This window comes from Panicum virgatum, chromosome 5K (assembly GCF_016808335.1).
Source record: "Panicum virgatum strain AP13 chromosome 5K, P.virgatum_v5, whole genome shotgun sequence".
Lineage (NCBI taxonomy): Eukaryota > Viridiplantae > Streptophyta > Magnoliopsida > Poales > Poaceae > Panicum > Panicum virgatum.
This window is the reverse complement of record NC_053140.1, coordinates 20,623,367-20,645,775: the sequence shown is the minus strand read 5'-3', so window position 1 is coordinate 20,645,775 and position 22,409 is coordinate 20,623,367. Positions and strand designations below refer to the sequence as shown.

Here is a 22,409-nt window from a genome sequence, read left to right as displayed (position 1 = left end):
TAGATCTATCATGCTCTTGTTGTTTATCATCTACGAATATCATGTTATCTCTGCGTGATCATGTATTAATCTTACGCTATTTCTCGTTGCATAGGATTTAGTCGCGTAGAGATAACACACTGCTTCTTTTTTATCTAGTAGATCTAATTTGTTATGGTTTGTTCTTATACTTAAGAATCGGCTTAATATCTGCTATGTTAGGCCTTGCAAACGGGTTGGATGATCCGGCGACGTATTAGATGCTTTGCTCTGATCTTAATAGGGATTGATCCGGGAATCGGCTTTCGCTTATTCTTAGGCCTCTTTTTTTTTAAAGTTTAGTTATCTATTATGCTCGTTAGGCCTAATTACATGTAGGATGTTCTGATCTAGCAGTGATGCTTTTATCGTTGTGGATTGGATTAACTAGATCTAATTGAAGCAGTTTTTGCAGTTATTTGCTTTATCTATTAACATCCAGATATGCAGATCTGATCTGGCATCGGGACTCGATCGGCTCTTTAAAGCCGATGCAAGAGTCGTCCCGGGGAGCCGACCACGGCTCGGACTAATGTTTACATGTGTTTGTGCATGCAGGCAAACCATCGAAAGCACGTTTGCACCTTCCTGATCGGGTATAGGTCAGGTGGCACGCCCTGCATCTCCGGAAGCATCGGTGTGTGCCAGGATCTAGGCCGTTGACTGAGGGACCGGTGCCAGCTAGTGCCCCGGTAGCCTCCCGGCTCTTCGTGTTGCCTATCGCTACTCGCCGGTGGGTTTTGACAGACAACACTTGGTGTGTCCTTGGACCGGTTAGAATAGAAGAGAGTGCACACACGTTCCCTGTGGATTCGATAACCCTTGAAATACTCTGAGGTGAAAGCTACAACGGTATCCGTGCATTTGCGGATTTATTCGTTACGCTAAAATACCCAACAAGCTTTCTGGCGCCATTGCCGGGGAACAGTTGCTGTATCTTTCTTCGAACCTAGTCGTTGTGGCAGAACCACCTGAATTATCCCGGCTCAAGTGCGCTGGCCATCACCATAAAGGCAACACCGACTCAAACGCACTTCAAACGGAACAATTCTTGGTCTGTCGGGTAACGTCCCGATACAACCACCGGATCTCGGATCGAACAAGCAAACCCCGCACGAAGGCGAGTCCAGAGATATTACAACCATATATCTTACAACACAGGCATAGCAATTATTACAACCAGTTCAAAGTATTATTACAGGTCCAAACTCAGTAAAACATTATACAAGACATAATTTTAAAATTCAAAGTATGGTGTTGCGCAACATAAACATAAAAACCTATCTCTAAGAGAGAGTGAAAGGTATATTCACTCACCGGTCCGATCAGCTACTAGGCTTACCGCGTACCATATTTACGGCATGTGGCTAGTACGTTCAAACACTTAACCACCGCTACCACACACCGCGACCTTAGCATAATTCATCAACACAGACGGGGTCTCACCAAGGTCATGATATCAAACATGACCCCATCCGACGTCCTTATAGTGATTGCAGAAAGTAAACAAGCAACTCCTATAGAGCACGCGAGTGACAGGCAATCACTCGACTTTTACCGGTCCTATAAGCATAGCAGTTACTCGAACTCAAGTCTAGTGTTCAGTACATAGGTTTCTAGGATCATGCATCTAGGGTTTCAATTCAAATCCTAAGAACTGTAAATGCACAAGTAAGTAGTATATAAACTGCATAATTTGAAATACTGGGTTTATGTCCGGGGCTTGCCTTCGCGGTAGTCACTAGCTAAATCAGCCTTGGGCTCTTCCGGACTTTGGTCCGGGTCTTCAGTCAGTGTAGCGGCATTCACCTGGGCTGCTTGATCACCTCCTTCGGACTCTGGAATCAGCTCGTACGTCCCGTCAGCTAGAACAGCCGTATCTATATGTGATGCAAGAAACGATATTACAATCATACACACTTTGCGATAAAGGTGCAGTCTACAAATTAGCAAGCATAACATAGCCTATGGGCAATCGTTTATAGAGTAGTTATTTAACATGTCTTACTACACAAAACAACATGATTAACCTCACAAAACAACTTGATTATCTTCACAAAATAAGTTGTAGTTAGTTCACATAGCATGTAAATCATGGTTTACTAAGTATTAAGTATCTCAGTACACAACCAACATTTAAATTCAGAAAAATTACTTCAAATAGTAAGTATAGAGAGCAATCTATCATGTAAATTTCATACCATTTCATACAGCCAATTATTCAGAATAAAACATTTACTCAGACGGCAACTATAAAAAGATTGAATTCTACAGAACAAAATACAACACTTATGAAGCTCAAAATTTCTCAGAACAGGCTTCATATGCTTATGAATGTCCTATAAAGTTTTCAGAATTTATCTAGGCACAAAACAAAAGTAATAATTTTGACAAAATTAAACCACATATGATAAAACTAATTAGTACAGAAAGTTCTGTAATGTTTTTGGATCCTAAATTCTAAAGACATGAATATATGACCAAAATAGAGTTCCACAAATATTCTCATATTTTTATAAGTAAGGAAACTATTTATTATAATTAAAGCCTACTTAACAAGCATTAAATCAAAGATATAGTGAAACAGATCTAAAATTTCCCAAATTTGTGCAACAACAAGGTTTTAGTGACATGCATTCATGGAAAAAGTTTCACACTCAGAACTTTAATATTTCTACCAGCATAAATACATTAGCATAACTAGTAGATCCAGGAATCTTGTAACTTTGACCTAGTTAATGATGTCAAAAATGTTTAAATTTTTACCAGGTACTAGAAACACTGCAAGACACATTCTAGCCAAAACCCACATGAAGTTTTTGAGTACAACTCCTAGAACAATTAAAGCTTAATTATTCTATTCTTTTTCCTGGATTAACATGCAGACCAAAACTGAAAATGTGTGTAACAAAAACTTGTAGGTCTTGTAACAAGGATTCCAAAATATTTGGATTTGTATTTTTCTGATTTTTCTATGAATTTCTAGGCATTTTTAAAGTTCACTGATTTGAATTCTAGAGTTCATGTATATTTTTCGATCTAGCCCCTGGAACTTTCTTTTCTTTTCAATGGAGGTCCCTGGCCGGAGCAGGGAAGGCACGGCACGGCTAACCCCGGCGAGGATGGTTGCCAGAGGGGGGGGCTAGGTAGGGGAAAAGCTAGAGGACGTCGACGCACACCTTTTGGTGCCCGAGATTGAAGCCGGGGTGGTCGGGAAGGTGGTCACCGGCGTGGATGGCGGCGGTTCGGCTTAGGTTGTCGGCGGCGAGGATGCTCCGGCGGTCAAGGGTGGAAAAGAAGAAGAGAGGCAAGGACTATCAAGAAAAAAAATATGGACACATGAAGGTCCAAGTATTGAAAAAAAGAAAAAAATGTGGGCACATGAAGGTCCATGAAAAAGAAAAAAAAAGAACAAAAAAAGATAGCCATGCTCTCAAAAGAATTTATATAGGGAGAGAGATCATACAAAAGGAGTTTCCATTCCATCCATCACAATCCATGCACGTGCACATCTTGATCTGATTGTATGACTTATTTTTTCTCTTTGGATCCAGTCTTTGATTTTGCAATATATGTAATACAAGTGTGCCTTATCCTTCATACCCTACCTTGAGCTCTACATATAGCCATCACTAGAAGTAGGATGAAGAAAAGGCAAGTCAAATGCCTTGGTAAGGACATATACACATTGAGTGATCTGAGAGAATCAAATGAGGAGCTGAGCAAGGTTTATTTTGAAAACGTATTGAAAAATCCCAAGCTACTTGACATGACGAGCAGAAGTGACTTGATTCAATACCATTCCATTCCTCAACTACCCAAGATGGCATGATAGACACTTCAAAGTTCACAAGTGCAAGGTATGAGTTGGAATATCTCTTATGCTTGCTTCATATCTTTTGGAAGTCATGTTCCACCTTAGTCCTTTCTGCTTTACTCGAGGACGAGCAAAGGCTAAGTGTGGGGGAGTTGTTGATGGCTCTTAAGTACCAAATCTAGGCCGTCAACTCCTGCATAAATAAATAAAATGTAAACATCAACATAGTGGTAGGGGTTTATTACTAACCAATTCCATGAGTGTTGGTAAATATTTGTATGCAGATGAAATAAGGGTGAAAACACACTTCAAGAGCATGGAAACACACTCCACAGATCAAGGCAAAATGCGCAACCAATCAGAAAACACGAGTCAGGCTCAATTGGATCAAAATAAGCCCATGCACCCAAGCAAACCAGCTTAGGACAGGCCAAGACCCATGGGGTTAGGACAAGGAGGCCTAGGACAGCCTGCTGGACGAAGCTGGGGGCGGTTGGAGCCTCGGGCAGGCCGACCGACCTACAAGTCGGCCGACCTGGCCCGTGGGCCCCACCACCTCATCCAAGCCATGTGTCACCTCCTCATAGGTCCCCTAGGTCGGTTCTTGGAGGATTAGCTGCTGAAGGATGCCGTGCTACCCGTGGCTCCCTCCTATATATATGAGGGGAGGGGTTCCAAATGAGGACACACCACCAAGTTGGAGTTCACATCCACTTCAAGTCTTCTCTTGGTTTAGAGTTATCTTTAGAGTAGGGAGAGGGTAGAGGTACTCAGGAGGGGCGCCGGTCGTCGGCACTCTTCTCCATTTGGTACCTCTACGAGAGTGAGGGACTAGTTCGGGAGAAGTGCCGGGGTGTCGGCATTCTGCTCCCAGCTTGTACCTCTACGGATGCTGCTACATTCTTCGGTATTTAGTAAGTATTCATGGTTCCTATCTCTAGTATTTTACTTAGTATAGTAGATGCTAGTAGTGCTTGTAGTTGAGTGAGATCAGTTCTCTTACTCGTGGGTTCGTCGCTCTGTATTCATACAGAGTGCTATAGTTTGCTTCGGCTCGAGATACGTAGTTAGACTGCAGTAGTAATCAATAGCGTAGACGTGGTGTCTAAGCTAGGGGTTATCCTTCATTTGCCTTATATCCCACGGTTTGTTAGAGGTAGGCTGTAGGTGGTAACAGCCCTATTGGTCCTTCGTAATCCTCCACGTTCGGATATAGCGTAGAGCTGTTGGCCGGAGTCGACTGGCAGACCAGTTGTAAGCCGGTGCCCGAAGCGAGTATTGTGCCCGAGAGATCGACCTTTAAGTCAGCAGTAGCACTATCTTAAGAATCCTATCTACCCTTCTACCTATCTTGGTGTGTCCTTGGACAGGTTAGAATAGAAGAGAGTGCACACACGTTCCCTGTGGATTCGATAACCCTTGGAATACTCTGAGGTGAAAGCTACAACGGTATCCGTGCGCTTGCGGATTTATTCGTGATGCTAAAATACCCAACAGGCAGGCCGACCGACCTACCTGGTCGGCCAAACTAGCCCGTGGGCCCCACCGCCACAACCAGCCAGGTGTCACCTCCTCATTGGATGCTTATGGCGGTTCTGCAAGTTTCACCCCGTGGCTCCTTGCTATAAATAGAGTAAATTTCACCGGCGGTCCTCGAACTTGTTCTGTGTTCTCATCCCGGTCCCGATACTTCCAAAACGAGCATGCAGCACCCTAAACTTGTTCCGCGTCCTCATCCCAGTCCAAACAGCCCCCCGGCAGCAGCAGGCCATCATCATCGGGCTTCCGCCAGCGGCAGACCATGGGCAGCAGCTCAAGTGGAGCGACTTCCTCGCCGATGATGGCACAGTCCGTGACGGCGAGGCTCTCGTAGGCATTGGCGAGCCCCAGGATGCCGGCGAGGTAGCCGTACAGGGGCTTGTCGGACCCGTAGCTGTTGCGGCACTTGGCGTCGGCGGGCAGCGCGAAGAGCTCGTGGACAGCGCCGTCGAAGAGCGCGGTGCGAAGAGCTCGCTGGCGAGGAAGACATAGCTGGGCGCCACCTCGGCAAGCTGGCCGGCGCGCTTCATGGGCACCTCGGACCCGAACTGCGACACCTTCTCCTCCCCGAACGACACCGGGATGAGCGGCATCCACACGGGCCCTGGCGCGGCGCCGTTGACGCGGATGCCCTTCTCCACCAGCTGCAGCACCAGCGCATGGGAGAAGGCCACAATGGCACCCTTGGTGGCCACGTAGTCCAGCAGCGTCTTGTTCCCCTTGTATGTGTTCACCGACGACGTGTTGATGATGCTACCGCCCTCCGCCATGTGCTGCAGCGCGTGCTTGGTCACCAGGAAGTAGGAGAAGATGTTGGTGCCGAACACGCGGTCCAGGACTGCCTCCGTGACTTCCGTGAGCGACGGCTGCTCGCACTGCTCCACGGCGTTGTTCACCAGCACGTCGATGCGGCCGCCTTAGGCGCCAGCAACCACCTCCACCACGCGGCGGCAGTTCTACTCGTAGCCCAGGTCGGGGGGCACCGCCATCGGGTTGTGGGCGCCCGTGCGGCACCGGATGCCGCGCAGCGCTTGCAGGGTCTCCTCGGCATCCCGGTCCTCGTGGCACTTCACGTAGGTGAAGGCCACTGTCTCGCTGTTGTCGGTCAAAACCCACCGGCGAGTAGCGACAGGCAACACGAAGAGCCGGGAGGTCGCCGGGGCGCTGGCAGGCACTGCTCCCTCGTCAACGGCCCGCAATCCTAGCACACGCCACAGTTTTCAAAGACACAGGGCGTGCCACCTGACCTATACCCGATCAGGAGGGTGCGAACGTGCTTGTGACGATTTGCCTACATACACAAACACGTGCAAACATAAGTCCGAGCCGTGGTCGGCTCCCAGGGACGACTCTTGCATCGGCTTTAAAGAGCCGATCGAGTCCCGGTGTCAGATTGGATCTCAATATCCAGATGGTAATAGATAAAGCAAATAACTGCAAAAACTGCTTCAATTAAATCTACATAATCTAATCCACGATTGTAAAAGCTTCACTGCTAGATCGGAACATCCTACACGTAATTAGGCCTAACAAGCGTAATAGATAACCAAACCTTACCCAGAAAAGAGGCCTAAGAACAAGCAAAAGCTGATTCCCGGATCAATCCCTATTAAGATTAAGGCAAAGCATCCAATACGTCGCCGGATCATCCAACCCGTTTGCAAGGCCTAACCTAGCAGATATAACGCCAATTCTTAAGTATAAGAACAAACCATGACAGATTAGATCTACTAGATAAAAAAGAAGCAGGGTGTCATCTCTACACAACTAATTCCATGCAACGGGAATTAGTATAAGATTAAAACATGATCGCGCAGAGATGACATGATATTCGTAGATGATAAGCAACAAAAGCACGATGGATCTACTAAATTCATGCTACGAACATCAGGATAACTTACTCGCCATAAAAAACGCTTCAGTACGAGTAATACCAAGGTAAAAGCAAAAACAACGCTGCCCTGATCGCAAGAAGCGATCAGGGCAGCATGGCGCTTACTTGGATGAAACCCTAGAATTAGGGGTGGCGGTGCGCCGAGAGTTGTTGTTTGCGAAACGTGATGACGTTTTTGTCTTTACAAATACCATAGGGTACATATTTATAGTCCGGAGACTTGGAAAACAATCTTAAACTAACATGTCCATGGCGGACTCTATCTCTAATCAATCTGAACTAAATCTAATGATACATGGCCCACATGGCCCAAATGCTCACGCAGGAGCCGATTCCTAAGCCTCCTTCAATGTCTTCATTAAGCCCAACTCACTCGCGGCCCATTAATTAACATGTTAATTTATGGCGATAACACATATCCCCCTGGTTTTGGCAATGATAATTCCAAAACCACTCCGTCGCTTCACCTTCCCGTTGATGCTTTATTAAAACGCACAACAACCGCCATGGAAGACACAACATCTCTGCAACTGGCTTCTCGTAGAACGTGAAACTGCCGATCCGTCTTCCACTTTTTTACTATTTAATCTCACCCCGAATCGAATCCTTTCACCGCAAACTCATCTTCTTCCCGAAGCCAAACAGCAAAGAAAACCCCAATCCTTCAGTAGCCATGGCGATCTCTTCCTCATCCAGCTCCAACTTCATCGACTATCCTTCTTCCCCTCTCCCTTCTTCTTCAAGCTCCTCCGCCTCCTCCCTCGACCCTATTTCTGAGAGCCGGGAGCCGACACCGGAGTACGATCCGACAGTGGCGTACGTGGTGCTCGCTCCTCTGCACTGGGATGCAGAGGAGTTCGACTTTGAGATCGTCTCTGAAGACGACGAGCCCAATACTGATGGCGAAGACCTCCGACTCCTGTTCCAGGAGGACCCGGAGAGCGGCAATGATGAAAGCTTCTCCTGGGATGGAGCCGATTCTTCCTCGGAAGAGGAGATCGGCTCCTCCTCCAGCGGCGACGACCCGATGGATGGGAACAACTTCCTGTTCCTCGGGTCCTCCGAAGAGGACAGCGAAGAAGAACGGAGAGGCGGCGGCGGTCAGAGCAGCAACGCCGAGACCGGTGGCGGCAGCAGCGCCGACGACGACGACGATGACAGCGGCGGCGAAGATAGCGGAGACGCACCGGCGCGAAGCCACAAGCACCATAGGTACTAGGTACCTACGAGCAGCAGATGTAGGTAGTGTTGTAAGAGCAGTAGATGTAAAGCCGAAGGATTCATCCTTTGTCAAATCGGCTCTTTGCCTGTAAAAATCCAACTTTTAAATGAAGTCCTTTATCTTTCAACTCATTTGCTCGGATTCCTCCCAAAAAAAGCTGATGGAACCGCACCAGGCTTTACTAATACCCAAGAGCCGACGAAATTCAAAATTGGAAGCAACCCGCATAAGAACAGAACACCGCTTCCACTCTGAATCCAACTCAAAATAGACACTCCAAATCCGAGCGTAATTCGAGAATCCCGCTCTATAAATTCGAGCAAAGACTCGCAAAGCATCCAAAATTCGAACCAGAGCCAGCAAAACAACCAAACCCAAAGTCAGCAGATCTGAACCATGGCGGACTCTGCAGCTCAAACAGTGAATTCTTCAATCGACGATGCGGCAATCTGTGGCCTGAATGTAATATTCAGCCTGCCCTTTTAACTTTCTTCAGCTCATTAAGCCTCCAATAAATTAAACTCTGAAATATGACACCATATGTAAATTTCTGAATCTCTAAACTTCAGGTGTCAGACATCCTTCTGCTGCATCCTTCCAATCCCAAATCCTTTTGTCTTGGCCCACGAACTTATGAAAATCCCACAGATCTAATCTCCAGTGAAGCGCATAGAATCTCTTTCATGAGTCAAGGCATCAATTTAAATTCCTGGGCCAACTGGTTAAGAGCCTGGCCTAATCCACCTGAAAGCCGGATTACATGGTATAGCAGAGTAGCAAAAACATATATGCCCTTGTGGCAAGAACTGAACATAGCCGATGCACTCAGTCTATCATTATCTCCCCTAGATAAAGACGAAAACCTTCTGAAGACCATCGGCTATTTTTGGTCCGATGCTCTGAATTGTTTCCTCTTTGGTCATGGACCCATGACCCCTACTCTACTAGATGTTACCATGATCACTGGCCTTGACACTGGATCCCCTGATCCTGCAGCTCACATAATGGTAGAAGTCCCCTTCAAACTCTCATCTAAAACAGACTGCACAAACTGGAGCACTTACATGAACTGGCACAGGAAAACGAAAGGCCCAGTAAGTAAAAAGGAACACACAGGCTTCCTAAATCTTTGGTTAGAACATTTCATCTTCTGTGGTCCTTCCTTAGCCCCAACCAAGAATTATCTTCCTTTGGCTTACCATCTAGCCCATGGCAACCGCACCAGCCTAGGCAAGCTTTTCCTCGGAGAAACATATAGATGTCTCCATTTGATGACAACCAGCTTGCTCAGCCGAAGGAAACTCCGAACTGGAGGACCTTGGTGGTTCATTCCGTTATGGGCACAACTCTACTTCCAGCATCAAATTCCAAACTTTCAGAGCTTAGCCAAGAATTCCTTCCCTGATGAGAATGGCAAACCAATTAGATGCACCAGCTATGGCCAAGCCCTATTCAGCCTCCTTGGCAGTAAACTAAATTCAACAGATACAGCAAAATGGTTTAGAGTTTTCTACAAAGGCCTAGAGAATCCCCTCTTCTTTCCATTCGCTGAATCTGAAGCCTTTGAAAATCCATCTACCTTCAGGCTGGATAGCTTTGCCGATGACAATAGCACTCGGCATCTATATTCTCTAATGATCCAACCTGGCTTCCTTCCTGTCGGCATAACCACTTCCAACAGAATCATCAAACTAGGTTATGAAACCTATCAACCAGTCATAGCAGCTCGGCAATTCGGCTTAGGACAAGTCCCTCCCCACTTCCATATTCACCACTTGGTGGAGAGTAGAGCCGATCAACCTGACGGTCTTACCAGTTCAAGATGCTACAGCATGTTTGACAATCTCCACATTCCCATACCGGCCGATCTATCCTTTACTCCCTCATCAATCGGCTTTAACACTTGGTGGGAAATGTGGAAAACTCATGTATTCAGAAGAGCTTTAGGCCCTCTACTGCAGCAAATCGATCCTGAATATGCAATCCCCGAGGAAGAGGTACTGAATCCGTGCTCTTATTCTTTTTAAGCCCTTTCCCATTTCTCTTGGCTAACCTTGCTCACCTTACTTGCAGCAACAAGATGGTCCAGAACCCATAACAAATAACGGGGAGCCATTCCACTTTCTCTCAACTTCCCCTGATGTTCTCTTTTGCAAGGGATCACCACCAATGAAGAAAGTAATAATGACTGTTCAGCCAGACTCACCCCAGTCGGCCTCTAAGCGGAGACAATTCTCTGGAGGTGCTGCCCCCCGAGTCCCAACTAAGAAAAGGAAGATCTTCACGAGACGGGTCCTCAAGAAGATAGCACAAGCTTCCCCAAGTCCATCAGACTCCAACACCAACCAGGTAATTCATCTATCTGAAATTTCCTGAATGTTTTATATATATATGCACATATACTCTAGTTGATTGTAATCCTTTCTCCAGGACGCAACTGAAGACATCCTTAGCACTATAAGCCCATCACAACAGGGAACCGCTGCTCATGAAGCCAATACTGGAACAACTGAAATCCCTGAACAGCAAGAACCAACCACCGTCCAAGCAGAAATTCGCAGCGAAGAGACTACAACAGATGACGTGACGATGGAAGCCCAACCCGGGACTCCCGATGCTCCAATAGAGGCGCTTGACGAACAAGCTGACATAGCCGATGCTACTGTCGCTGCTCCAACTGGGCCGATCACACTCGGACCGACCATCACTTCTTCCTCATAACAGGTAACATTGCATGAGCTAATTCTAAATCAGCCGATGACTCTATTGATACACCTTGCTCCCAAAACTAACTCTGATATCTCCACAAGGCTTCAACATCTCAGATTTGCTCTCCTTTGACCCGGCATCAATGGGTCTGATCGCCCCTAGAGCGAAGGTACCACCACCAAAGCAGCCGATTGACCCCACGGATCAGCTTCAACACATCAAAAATCTGCTATCTGCTCCAATCAGTACCCTGGTCGATGACTCCAGCGAAATACAGAAAGTCCTCAAGCAGTTAGAATCCCAACTCCCAGAGTCACTTCAGGTCAAGCTCTGGCCAGCCGGCCATCTTCCCTTCTTTCGGGCAGAGGTGAAAGCAGCACACCAGAGGATAGAACTAAGGCATTCTCAATTCCTCTGAAAGCCAACATCGCTCAAAGGTGCAAGATGCTAAACCAAAAGAAGACAACTCTGGATGCCAAAACCGATATCTCAGCGAGTACAAAGCGACTCAGCCTCCTGGAGAAAGAACTGGCAGAACTCGAAGACAAAGTCCGCACCACACAGAGACTGATCCAAGAGGAGAAAACCTCGATTGCAAACTCCAAGCAAGAAGCCCAAGAAATAACCGAGCAAATACGGGCAGAGTTTGCAGAAATCAACACCTTGAATCAGCAGATAGTAACGGGCGATGACAAAGATGATGAAGCAGTCATAGAAAGAGCCGACGTCATACGCGCAGAAGCCATCCATGCCATAGAAGGATTCCTGAACTAGTAGAATAATTCAGAAAATATTTAATGTTGCCGGTTAAACTGAAACTCGAATGTATTAAAAACATCTTAAGTCGATGGTTACACATCGGCTGCCTTGCTTCTCATATAATTTTTTTTTACATGCTGGCCAACTCAACGTGTTGGCCCTCTCACTTTTGCCCGAGTTTTTTTTTTGCTGGCCAACTCAACGTGTTGGCCCTCTTATCTTTTTACTGGCCAACTCAACGTGTTGGCCTATCTTATCTTTTTTTACTGGCCAACTCAACGTGTTGGCCTAATGCAGCCAGATGGATCTCATCGGCTCTTGTTAGTCGCCTTCCCACATGCTCAGAAAATATTTCTTGAGGTGTTGACCATTGACGGCTACAGGAAACTTGACACCATCTAACTCTTCAAGCATGTATGCATTTCCAAGCAGGACCTGATCAACCTTGTACGGTCCATGCCAAGTAGGAGACCACTTACCATACTTCCTATCTTTAGTTCTCAATGGTAGCACTGCCTCCCAAACTAGGTCTCCAACCTGGAATTCTTTCGGCTTAACCTTTTTGTTGTATGCACGAGCAACTTTAGCCTTGTTTTCCTTAATCTTCTCAAGTGACCAAAGTCTTAGCTCTGTAAGATCCTCCACATTATCGCTCATCAGGGCTGCACACTCTTCAGCCGATAGATCATTCTGAAACTCAACACGCCTTGATCCGGCCGCGATCTCCCATGGCAACACAGCGTCTTGACCGTAGACCAGATGGTATGGTGACGTCTTGATGGATCCGTGACACGAAATATGATATGTCCACAAAGCCTCTGACAACACCTCATGCCAGCGCCTAGGATATTCATCAATCTTCCTTTTGATCAGCTTGATAAGGTTCTGGTTGGATGCTTCAGCATGTCCATTAGCCTGGGCATAATATGGGGATGATCTGATCAGCTTGAACCCCGTGTCATCGGCAAACTTTCTAAATTCCTCCGATATAAAGACCGATCCTCCATCGGTCGTAATGGTCTAAGGAATCCCAAACCTGTGAATGATGTGCTCTTTGACGAAACTGATCACATCTTTCGATGCCACCGACCTCATGGGTACTGCCTCCACCCATTTTGTGAAATAATCCGTGACAGCTAACACCCATTGGTGACCTTTGCTAGATGGCGGGTTAATCTGGCCAATCATATCCATGGCCCAACCCCTGAACGGCCATGGCTTAATGATAGGATTCATCACTGATGTCGGCACCATCTGAATCTTGCCGAATCTCTGACATGCCTGACATCCCTTGTAATATTTAAAGCAATCCTCAAGCATGGTAGGCCAGTAATATCCCGATCATCTAATCAGTCATTTCATCTTATGAGCCGATTGATGAGTACCGCAGGCTCCTTCATGAACCTCATGCAAGAGCCGATTCGCCTTCGAAGGCCCCAAACATTTAAGCAGCAGTCCTTCCAAAGTCCTGTAGAATATGTCGTCCCCTATCAAAATATACTTCATAGCTTTAAGTCTATTCCTTCTGGGTGCCCCCCCCCCCGAGCCGAATCCTTCAAATAATTGAAGATATCGGCTCTCCAATCTCCAGGTTCTAGAAACTGAACCTCTACATCGACCCCATCGGCTGCTTCCTTGTATCCTGAAGCTATCTGTGCCAAGTCATTGGCTTCACTGTTCAAAGTCCTTCGTATCCAGAGGAAATTAATATACTTGAACTGTGACATATATCGGAAAAAGAGCCTCGCTCTCACATTTATATTCTTCCGTGAGCTGAGAAATCACCAGTTTCGAATCCCTAAATATTTCCACTGCTTCTGCGCCAGCTTCCAGGAGTAATTCCATCCCCTTGCGAACAGCCTCATACTCTACTAAATTATTGGTGCATGGAGTAGCCATCCTGATGGAAAAAGAATAAGTCGCACCACGAGGCGATACCAAGAGAATTCCTGCGCCGCACCCATCATCACAAGCCGATCCATCGAAAAACATGGCCCAGGCACGTACAAAAAGTGCAGACATGTCAGTGTCGACCCTGTCTGCAATAAGATCTGCCAGTGCCTGTCCCTTGACCGCCTTTGCAGGTTGATATCGGATATCGAATTCTGACAACGCAAACATCCACTTTCCTAGTCGGCCTTTTAGAATAGGAGCCGACAGCATATGCTTGATGACATCCGATATCAACCTGCCGAGAGTAAAATATGTCGAAGCTTTGTACATGTAAAGAATAAACAAAGGAAAAGGTTTTCAATCTCAGGATACCTGGTCTCGGCGTCCAACATGCGCCTGCTGAGGCAGAAGACAACCCTCTCCTGATCAACATATTTCTGAATCAGCACCGAGGCGATGGAAGTGTCACCCACGGACAAGTACACGTAGAAAGGCCTGTCCTGCCGTGGAGGAACCAAAACTGGAGGCTTCGACAAGTATTCCTTGATTTTGTCGAAAGCTTGCTGTTGCTCTGCCCCCAGTGAAATTCATCATCGGATTTGATCTTCACCAGACCCATGAACGGCTCAATACGCCCAGACAGATTGGAGATAAATCGTCTGACAAAGTTGATTTTGCCGATGAGCTGTAACTCCTTCTTCGTAGTAGGCGGCTTCATTGTCTTTACCGCTTCTTGACTCTTCAAGCCGATCTTGATTCCTCGCTCATGTACCAGGAATCCTAAGAACTGACCAGCCGATACACCAAAGGCACATTTCTTCGGGTTCATCTTGAGCCCAAACTTCCGAGTCTGCTCCAAAACCTTACGCAAATCTTCCAGATGCCCCCAAGCAGATGTGGACTTGACCACGACATCATCAATGTAGATTTCTACCAGCTTGCCGATGAGATCATGAAAAATGTAATTCATGGCCCGCTGATACGTTGCACCGGCATTTTTCAATCCAAAGGTCATAACCAAGTACTCGAACAAGCCGACCGCACCTGGTACTCTGAACGCGGTCTTGCTTATGTCCTCTAGGGCCATGAAGATCTGGTTGTAGCCAGCGTTACCGTCCATAAAGCTCAGCATTTTGTGACCGGCAGTGGCGTTGATCAATGTTTCTGCCACGGGCATCGGATATTCGTCCTTTGGCGTCGCTCTGTTGAGGTCTCTGAAATCCACGCAGATTCTCCATCGGCCATCCTTCTTCTGTACAGGGACCACACTGGAGATCCATTTTGCATACCTACATGACCTGAGGAACCCTGTGTCCAACATCTTTTGCACCTCTTTCTTGACCTCCTCCAGGACTTCAACCTTCATCTGCCTTGCTCGTTGTTGAAACGGCCGAAATCCTTTCTTAAGCGGTAGCCGATGTTCGACGATGCTTCTATCCAGACCAAGCATCTCCGTATAATTCCAGGCGAAACAATCCCGGTATTCCTTCAACAGTGCTGTCATCGTCTCACGCAGGCTCGGGTTTAGCTTCTTGCTGATAAATGTTGGTCGCAACTTATCCCCAGGACCAATATCAACTTCCTCCAAATCATCAGCTGATGTAAACCAGTACCCCAACTTGCCGTCGCCTGTAAAATTGACTGTGGACGTAGGCGACTCGTCATCATCTGCCACGTCGACAGCAAACATGGGGAGATGACAAAAGAAAATTTTCGGCCGACCGCACAGGCCGGCCGTCTCTATATTACCCCTTGAAACTGAATGCTCATTAACTAACCAACTGCAAGAGCAGGCTAAAGTCTGTCCACAATGTAACAGTTTTGACTCTAAACAAGAATTGTCTATTTTTTGGGGCCGGTCGCTGGGACTGGCCTCTCTAAACCTGCTAGACTGCGTAGCGTGCCAGGATGTATTTATTCTGTGAGGCCGGTGGATAAGACCAGCCTCAATCCGTTTTTTGTCGCTTCGATCCGATCACAGTCTTCCAGCGCGATCCCTGAGATCGGCTCTTGCCCTTCCGCATCCCAGGCGTTCATGTCTGCGAGCGAAACCTCGCTGGAGTCATCTTCACGGACCACCTCCACTTAATCGCCATCCCATTGGACCAAACACTGGTGCATCATGGAAGGGACACAACAATTGGCGTGAATCCAATCCCTCCCAAGCAGCACTGTGTACGTACTCTTACGGTTGACGATGAAGAACGAGGTTGGGACGGTCTTACGGCCAACTGTCAACTCCACATTGAGGATGCCCTATGCCTCCAACGGCTGGCCGTTGAAATCATTGAGCATCACGTTGGTCTTGATAAGATCAGCAGAAGAACGACCCAATCGGCGTAGCACTGAGTACGGCATCAGATTGATCGCGGTGCCAGTGTCGACCAACATCCTGTTCACGAGCTTGCCGTCGATGAGGCCCTTGAGATATAATCCCTTCATGTGCTTGTAGCTCTTCTCCTTGGGCTTCTCGAAGATGATCGGCTGTGGGCCAAGATCCAGCTGCGCGACGGCCAATTCCTCCAGTTGGGGCGCCCGGAACTCCGATGGGAGCACGAACACCATGTTCACATCAGCCGATGACTTGTCATCGGCTCTTGGCTGCTTGGGGCACCACTCCTTCCTTGGAGGGCGCCTTTCCACCCTTCGCGGGTGCCTGACTTGCTCTGCGAGATCCGGACGCGCTTTCCTCAGCACGTCGAGGTACCTTGCTTCTGCCTCCTCGAGATTACGTAAGCGCTGCACTCTGCGCTTCTGTGAGCGGCTGAGCCCGTCAGGACACCACCGTGGATGATGATACTTATCTTCCTCTTCTAGCCCAAGATCATCCCTGGATGGCCGCTCAATATGGTCGTCGTGACGTGCTCTGGGCCCCAAGCGCTGGAACATCGATGTCTTGTCTGACTGGCGTCCCCGAGGCCTGCACTCCAAGCAATCATCGATAGTAGGCAATCGGCTCATGCCGGAATTCCAACAGTACCTGAAGAACAGGCAATGCCAGTGGTCGCATATAGCCTGGCGCCTCCCCAGCGTCCTTCCTGTGCGGTGTTCATACTCCTCCTCTTCCTATTCATATCGGCGGCGCAACTTGTACTGATACTGGTATTTTTCCAAGAGCTGACTGGAAGCTGGGAGCTGATTGCGGATGTGACGCACTTGCTCTTCAGTAATATGTTGTTGCTCCGGCTCATCTTCATCCTGGGGCCGTTTGCCAGAAGCGGCCTCTTTCTTCTGCTCGTCATGGCAGCGCATGGGTCCCGCCATGTTAATCTGAAACGCCAAATTCTAGCCCTCAGGTCCAAAATTCGACAGCTCCACCACGTTAGCTTGTGGGAACGGTTGGCTGTCCACCTTCATCGTGTATTGGGCCAGAATTAATCGGCCTTGCTCGATAGCCGATTGTATCTGCCGACGCAGTTCCTTACAGTCATTCGTGGCATGGGTGAACGAGTGGTGCCACTTGCAGTACAACCTTCCCTGCAGCTCTTGTGCCGATGGCAGCTTGTGACTCTCTGGGAACTTCAACTACTTTTCCTTGAGCAGTAGATCGAATATCTGCTCTGCCTTGGCCATGTCGAAGTCAAAGCCTTTCACAAGCCCCTTCTGTTTGACCCACTTGCATGGGACGGGGTTTGCCCCCCGGGTCCATTCTGCCACAGCCACTTCTTGTAACCCGCCAGAATCATCGGAATCATCTGCTTGGGCCATATTCACATGGCGCTTGAATTTTTCCTGGTACAGATCGGGGTGATAGTGTTCATATGCCGTGAGCTTCTGCACCATGTGCGCCAGAGAAGTGAATTCCAACTGAAAAGTCAGATCCTTGATCGGCTTAGCGAGCCCCAAAACTGCCAAATCGACGGCCTCCTTCTCTGTGATGCGCGATGAGTAGCATCGATTCTTAACTTCTCTGAAGCGCTGCACATACTCCGACACACTTTCCCCTCGCTTCTGCTTGACTTGGGCGAGGTCGGCAATCCCGGCCTCAACAGCCTCTGAATGATACTGGGTGTGGAACTGATCTTCCAGCTGCCTTCAAGTCCGGATCAAATCTAGGGGCAGTGACGTATATCACCCAAAGGCCGAACCCGTAAGAGACTGGGAGAAGAAACGGACCCTTAGAGGATCTGACACTGAGATCATCCCGAGCTATGTCAGGTATCGGCTCACATGCTCGATGGAGCTGCCCCCTTCTGACCCGTTGAACTTCGTGAACTCCGGGAGCCGATACTTTGGTGGTAACGGGATCAAGTCGTAGTCACTTGGATACGGCTTAGAATAGCCGATCACCATTCTCTTGGGCAGGATGCCGAACTGATATCTTAATATTGCACTGATCTGATCCACACTAAGAACTCCTGGGGCCGAGGGCTCAGCACTCGGCCCGGTAGCGTACTTCGCTAGCCATGCCTGCTTCTCCACATCTATCCCTAAAGCTCCCGTATTCGCCAGCTGTCCCGCGCACGTTGGGTTGATGTTATCAGGTATGTACGCGCACGTGTAGCCGTGTGGGATCTCCTTAGGAGGCTCGCTCAGGAACTGGCCCTCCCCGGGATCACCGCCGATCTTGTAGACGACGTAGATCGGCGAACTCTGCGGCCCTGGAGTTGTGAACGAGTATGGCAATGGCGGCCTAGACTGAAGTGGGGCCTCTCCCCTGTGACTCCCCAGGATTGGTCCTGTGGGGAGTACTGGTTCTTGATCACCTCCTGGACGACACGATGTGCCACACGCTCGAGCTCATTCACCAGGCTTTCTGAGTGCTGATGAAGTGTGTGAGCCACCATGTAGTTCATCTCCTGGCGTAGGGCCCTGGTGCGCTCCTCTGATGGTACAGACAAGTCAACGTTGTCGAGAGCGCCTTCGGGTGAGAACCCCTTCCACCTGATGCCGTGGTTGCGGGTCCTCTCGAAAGAGCCGATGAGATCGGCTTCGAACTGAGCTTTGACCTCATCGTATTTCTGCTTGTGTTCTGGAGTCAGCTCTTCATATGTGACAGGTTTGGTGACCGGCGGAATCGGTGCTTGGTCCTGAGGTCCTGTCATCTCTGCGGCGGGCGTTGTTGCTGACGAGTGTCCCACCGAGCGTGCCAGAATGTGTTGTCGGTCAAAACCCACCGGCGAGTAGCTACAGGCAACACGAAGAGCCGGGAGGTCGCCAGGGCGCTGGCAGGCACTGCTCCCTCGTCAACGGCCCGCAATTCTAGCACACTCCACGGCTTTCGAAGACGCAGGGCGTGCCACCTGACCTATACCCGATCAGGAGGGTGCGAACGTGCTTGCGATGATTTGCCTGCATACACAAACGCGTACAAACATAAGTCCGAGCCGTGGTCGGCTCCCCGGGACGACTCTTGCATCGGCTTTAAAGAGCCGATCGAGTCCCGGTGTCAGATTGGATCTGCATATCCAGAAGGTAATAGATAAAGCAAATAACTGCAAAAACTGCTTCAATTAAATCTAGCTAATCTAATCCACGATGGTAAAAGCTTCACTGCTAGATCAGAACATCCTACATGTAATTAGGCCTAACGAGCGTAATAGATAACCAAACCTTAACCAGAAAAGAGGCCTAAGAACAAGCAAAAGCCGATTCCCGGATCAATCCCTATTAAGATTAAGGCAAAGCATCTAATACGTCGCCAGATCATCCAACCCGTTTGCAAGGCCTAACCTAGCAGATATAACGCCAATTCTTAAGTATAAGAACAAACCATAACAGATTAGATCTACTAGATAAAAAAGAAGCAGGTTGTCATCTCTACACGACTAATTCCATGCAACGGGAATTAGTATAAGATTAAAACATGATCGCGCAGAGATGACATGATATTCGTAGATGATAAGCAACAAAAGCACGATGGATCTACTAAATTCATGCTACGAACATCAGGATAACTAGCACTACTCGCCATGAAAAATGCTTCAGTACGAGTAATACCAAGGTAAAAGTAAGAACAATGCTGCCCTGATCGCAAGAAGCGATCAGGGCAGCATGGCGCTTACTTGGATGAAACCCTAGAATTAGGGGTGGCGGTGCGCCGAGAGTTGTTCTTTATGAAACGTGATGATGTTTTTCTCTTTACAAATACCATAGGGTACATATTTATAGTCCGGAGACTTGGGAAACAATCTAAAACTAACATGCCCATAGCGGACTCTATCTCTAATCAATTTGAACTAAATCTAAGGATACATGGCCCACATAGCCCAAATGCTCATGCAGGAGCCGATTCCTAAGCCTCCTTCAATGTCTTCATTAAGCCCAACTCACTCGCGGCCCATTAATTAACCTGTTAATTTATGGCGATAACACACGCCCTCCAACGCGAAGCACAGGCACACCGCGCGCCCGATGCCAGAGTCGCCCCGGTCACCAGCGCCACCTTGCCCTTGAGCTTCTCCGCCGACTTTGTAGTTCTGGACGATGACCTCCGGGCTGGGGTCCATGGCGTGCTCCTTCCCGGGCTGGGACCCCTGCTGCTGCGGCGGGAACTGCTGCTGCGATGCAATGATCAGCAGCCGCCGGGCTGCCCCCGCTCCGGCTGCGGCTCCGGGGCCCGACGAGGAGGAGGTGAAGGAGAATGCAAAGGGGAAGCTGTAGGCGGAGGACGAGGCGTACCTGAGGATCCAGCTGGAGGAGATCATCGTCGTCAAGAATGAGGACGTCACGCGCCTCGCCGCCGCGCATGGCAACAACTACCTCAGCGGTGCCAGCTCCTGCGCGTGCGCACCCGGCATGGCCGCGGCGGCGGGGCCTGAGTCTGCGTGGAGCTCAGCTGGGACGGCGGCGGCGGCAGCGGCCTGGGGCGCACTGTCGACGACCATGGGCTGGATCGTTGGCTCCAACTAGAGGGTCACCGCCGCCCGCCCGCACCTCCCGCCACTCCACCTCCCCGCCGCCGCGCTCCCGCTGCCCGAGACCGGCGCGGGCGGGGACCCGCTCCTCCACCTGGGAACCTCGCTCCGGGCGCTCGCGTCCTGCCTCGACCTGTTCCCGCTCGCGCTCTCCTCGCTCGCCGCGCCGTCGTCGCCGCACCACCGAGGACGCCACTATCACCGCACGGTCGGCCGCCACCAGCGCCGCTGGTCCCGTTGGCCACCACCGGCCCCGTGGTGGTACTGGCCAAGAACCTGCTGCACCTCGCACGTCACCATTGCGGACCGCGGCATGTCGTCGAGGAAGTCGCTCCACTTGAGCTGCTGCCTGGGGGGCTGTTTGGACCAGGATGAGAACATGGAACAAGTTTAGGGTGTTGAATGTGCGTTTTGCAAGTACCGAGACCGGGATGAGAACGCAGAATAAGTTTGAGGACCGCTGGTGAAATTTACTCCTATAAATAAAGGGGGGTAGAGAATGACACACACACACACCTCACCTCACTCACCTCTTGCATAGTCTTTAGGCTTAGTGGAGTTTAGGAGAAGTCTAGGAGTCTTCGAGTCGCCGGAGTTGCTCGAGAGTTCTGGTATAGGTTCATCTCTAGCTCTCTCTTATAATATTCGATTGTTTGTAATAGAATTAGACTATGGTTACCGATATCTGGTTGAAGTATGTTCTGAGTTATCGGATATATACTTCTTGATATGGTTGCGTTATTGTTCAATGCTTGCATCGCATGATCGCCATGTGCTTGCGATGGTTAACATATCGTGCTTAGAACTCTATCAACTACTCCAATATTCGTATGTTTGCTCTAGTGTGAAGTCTGTCCATCCGGAGGGTAGGGGCTCTGCGCGGGACACTAGAGTATCGCTTACCAGTGTAGACATGGTGTCTAGATTAGCTAAGAGTTGCTGGATGACAACTATACCCATGGTTTGTAGTGGTAGCCGGCAGGTGGTGACAGCCCTGTCCGAGCCCGAGTAATCCTCCACGTTCGGTATGGAGGGTAGGAGGTGCATAAAGCCGCTGGGGTGTACGGGCTCCTCCCGTTGCTTCGATAGCGGTCTCCCTGTTGTGTGGTTTAATCTCTGACAATCTAACCATAAGATGGCATAGATATAGCTAGCCTAACACAGTTGACTCGAGCTCTAACTTCTGCCTTGCTCCCAGCCTAGGCATCTTTTATCTTTTCTTCTATTTATTTATTCGGAAGATAGTTTGTGTGTGCCACACTACTTCCTACCATGTTATATATCTTACCCCTGTTTATGCATGAGAATATCCAATCTAGATAAAGTTTATCAACTAGTCTATATCTCTTCACTCACCGTCTTCTCTGCGGAAATATAAATGACACCCCGATATACTCCCGGGTAAAATGCTACAGCGGTATTTCGTGCGCTTGTGATTTATTCGTGGTTCATAAAATACTGCCACCCTAAATTGATGTCTGCGAGCATCATCGTTGCTTTTCTGGTGGTGATGTTGGTAGGCGCCAACAGCTGCCCTTTCTCGTGTCCAGTCCTACAGTGCAAGTTTGGCAACACCGGCCGATCGTCCTCATAGAGATGCATCAACAGCACAGTTGTGGGCTCGCGGCCAGGCCCCACGGTGGCCGGAGATCCACCGGAATAACATGGGCCCCATGGTGGCCGGAGATCCACCGGAATAGC

The 22,409-nt window shown here is 48.8% G+C and overlaps 1 pseudogene; it reads right to left on the bottom strand.

Annotated features, from left to right (window-relative positions):
• Window positions 1-5,548: 5,548 nt before the first annotated feature.
• On the bottom strand, window positions 5,549-20,498 carry LOC120709777 (annotated as a pseudogene).
• Window positions 20,499-22,409: the final 1,911 nt, after the last annotated feature.